This window comes from Temnothorax curvispinosus, unplaced genomic scaffold (genome assembly GCF_003070985.1).
Source record: "Temnothorax curvispinosus isolate PA1 unplaced genomic scaffold, ASM307098v1 QBEX01015022.1, whole genome shotgun sequence".
Classification (NCBI taxonomy): Eukaryota; Metazoa; Arthropoda; class Insecta; order Hymenoptera; family Formicidae; genus Temnothorax; species Temnothorax curvispinosus.
In genome coordinates, this window is record NW_020224802.1 from 1,654 (window position 1) to 5,090 (window position 3,437).

Below are 3,437 nucleotides of genomic sequence, written 5' to 3' on the forward strand. Positions count from 1 at the left end.
CGGAAACGTAGTGAAAGGCGAGGGGACTCACGTTAAAAAAGCACCCCAATAAGGAGTTTAAAACCGTACTGCAACCTCCACGTGGTAAACTCTGGAAACTATAAAATTTAAAAAGTATACATATTATAGGCTAATTGCAGACGTACATATGTGCTAGTAAAGTTACATCGAACACCCGCAACGCGGAATGGCACTGCACTGTGCGCCGGAGTGACGCGACGCTTACGATTTTCGTATTTTTAACTATGTTCCACTATTTAAAAAAAATTGAAAAAAATATAAGTTATAGTGGACACTTTAAGAGAAATTTTCGTAAAAATTTCAAAGGGGTACCTCGAAAATATCACCCTAAAAAAATATATTTAAAAATTCAAATATTTTTTTTTTGGTCTTTTTTTTGGCAAACATTTTGGACATTTTTTTTGTTAATTAGTTTTATTAATCTACATAACATATATTTTTTTCATCAAGATCGGTCAAGTGGTTTTCGAGAAAAATATATTTCTTTATTTTACTTTCTCCCTGCATAACTTCTAAAAAAATGAATTTTTTAAAATAATATTTGGTGGAAAGTTTTATCATATTGGTACTAACTTGTGACATTAATGTCAGCTCTGTATGATCAAGGGCCGATTTCACATGCTTACTCCGCTAGGCCCTTTGGGTTAAAGCCGCAATTGAATCGAAGAACACATTAACTTTTTATTAAAATCTTATATATAAATATTCTGCATCATGTATGGTTCTGGATCATATATAATCCACATAAGTTATCTTATTAAATACAAATTAAAACCATATTTGATTCGAAGTGTTATATGATCCACATAAGTGATCTAATTAAATTTTAATTAAAGTTCTATTTTATTGTGGATCATATTTAATCTACATAACTGATTTTAATAAGTGCAAATTAAAACTATATTTAAACAAATATAATTTTAATATAAAATCTGGATTTAATTTGAATTTTACCCAAATTAAATATGATTTAATATGATTTTAGTTAGATACAAAAGAATGCATCGAGATTAATCAATTTTTTTACATTTTATTGATATTCTGTTTCTGAATTCATATTATGTTACTACGTATTAGCAAATTTTTCAATAATTTCCACGATTGTATGGTAAATAAATCGTAACGGAAGCGTTAACTAGGTATTCAAATATTCACAACTTTAATCGGTTTCATCATTATCATTTACGTAGAAGTATAATACATATATAACACAGAAACTATAAATATAGAGGAGATATGATTTAGTTTCGACTTCACTCTTGAGTGTTTCAATTGCCGTGCTTCCACTTCCTATTGGTACGTATATATGAAATTGTATTTGATTCTTTTCTTTATTTTACATTTATGTCTGTTTACTCAAAAAATAAATAATGATATTTTGTTGTAGAATTTGTCTGTTTCGAAAAAATAAAGATACTATGAATCGACCAAACTCATATATCAGCGTCGATGCTGAAGAAGAAATTGTTATTTCTGGTATTGCTGGCCGATTTCCTAATACCAACAATCTCAAAGAGCTACGAGAAAATCTTCTTAACAAAATGGATCTTGGTTCGAGCGATCACGGACGATGGAATAACTGTAATAAACTTTTCCCTTAAGACTAGAGACTAGATATATTTGCGTATTTATCTTATATCTATTATTTAAATATAACTGGAGATCACACAAACGCGCGCTACGCGCGCGCTATTTCATTTTGATATATATAATACTATTACTATTACATTTTACACTATTAACCTTTTGATACACAAAACTGTCAAAATATGCGGTGACAGATGCTTACGAAGTAAAAACAGTGATAGAACCGAGTGTATGAAGTTAACCCCCCTTTTTTTGAAATTCATATTTTTGAAAGTTGTTCCAGGTTGTTCTGACTTTGTACTACATTGTTCCAAAACGATATTTCTTAATTCTCAACAGTTTTTTAATAAAATAAAAAAAAACAATTTTTTGGCTGGCCCCCTTTTTTCGAAAATCGAATGTTTTTATCGCTACAGTTTGTTTTAGTTGTTCCAAACATTGTTCCAAAGTATTAGTTCGATTGGTTAAAAACTTTAAGAGATATTGAAAAAAGAAATCATTTTTAAAATAACAGTTTTTGGCCATTTATTCGTAAACAAAATGACTTACAAAACTGTCGATCTAGAACATATTTCTAACCGCGTAAAACAACTCAGAACAAAATTTTTAAGACTAGAACAAGAACCTAAAGGGTACTTTACTCTTCATCGGAAATATTATTTTTCAATTTTCTTCGTTAAAAATCTTGTTCCAGGCTTCCTGCTTTAAAACTATCGTGTTCTCCACTGGAACAACTCAGAACAAAATTTTTAAGACTAGAACAAGAACCTAAAGGGTACTTTACTCTCCATCGGAAATATTATTTTTCAATTTTCTTTGTTAAAAATCTTGTTCCAGGCTTCCTGCTTTAAAACTTTTGTGTTCTCCACTGGAACAACTCAGAACAAAATTTTTAAGACTAGAACAAAAACCTAAAGGGTACTTTACTCTTCATTGGAAATATTATTTTTCAATTTTCTTCGTTAAAAATCTTGTTCCAGGCTTCCCGCTTTAAAACTATCGTGTTCTCCACTGGAACAACTCAGAACAAAATTTTTAAGACTAGAACAAGAACCTAAAGGGTACTTTACTCTTCATCAAAAATATAATTTTTCAATTTTCTTCGTTAAAAATCTTGTTCCAGGCTTCCCGCTTTAAAACTATCGTGTTCTCCACTGGAACAACTCAGAACAAAATTTTTAAGACCAGAACAAGAAGGTTAGAAATGTGTTCTAGATCAACAGTTTTGTAAGTCATTTTGTTTACGAATAAATAACCAAAAACTGTTATTTTAACATTTTTTCTTGTTTCAATATCTCTTAAAGTTTTTAACCAATCGAACTAATACTTTGGAACAATGTTTGGAACAACTAGAACAATCTGTAGCGATAAAAAATTTCGATTTTCGAAAAAAGGGGGGCCAGCCGAAAAAATTGTTTTTTTTAATTTTATTAAAAAACTGTTGGGAATTAAGGAATATCGTTTTGAAACAATGTAGTACAAAGTCAGAACAACCTGGAACAATTTTCCAAAATATGAATTTCAAAAAAAGGGAGGCTAACTTCATACACTCGATAGAACCAATCGGCATCGAAAAGAGGCCTCAATTCTTTGATAAAAAATAAATTCACTCAGGTAACGTGCCTTTTTTAAGGTTAGACTAGTGACTAGAACACTACAAGCGCGCGCTACGCACGCGCTATTTATATAGCTTTTTTTCTATATCATTACACAAAACAACATTTACAAAGCTATTGCTCTGTAATAATAACACATTAAGAAAAATTTAACGATATATACATACACGGAAAAAAAAGAAGTTGTAAAATAGGGACAACTAACATATTTTG

General features: G+C 29.9%; 1 long non-coding RNA gene across 2 annotated transcripts; it reads left to right on the plus strand.

Moving 5' to 3' along the window:
• Nucleotides 1-1,265: 1,265 nt before the first annotated feature.
• Nucleotides 1,266-3,003, plus strand: LOC112465260. 2 transcript variants are annotated; one of them, XR_003041987.1, is made up of 3 exons: nt 1,266-1,317; nt 1,409-1,602; nt 2,303-3,003. It is a non-coding gene; the product is annotated as an uncharacterized LOC112465260 (long non-coding RNA). The 2 variants fall into 2 exon arrangements; XR_003041988.1 differs by having other exon boundaries at nt 2,589-3,003.
• Nucleotides 3,004-3,437: the final 434 nt, after the last annotated feature.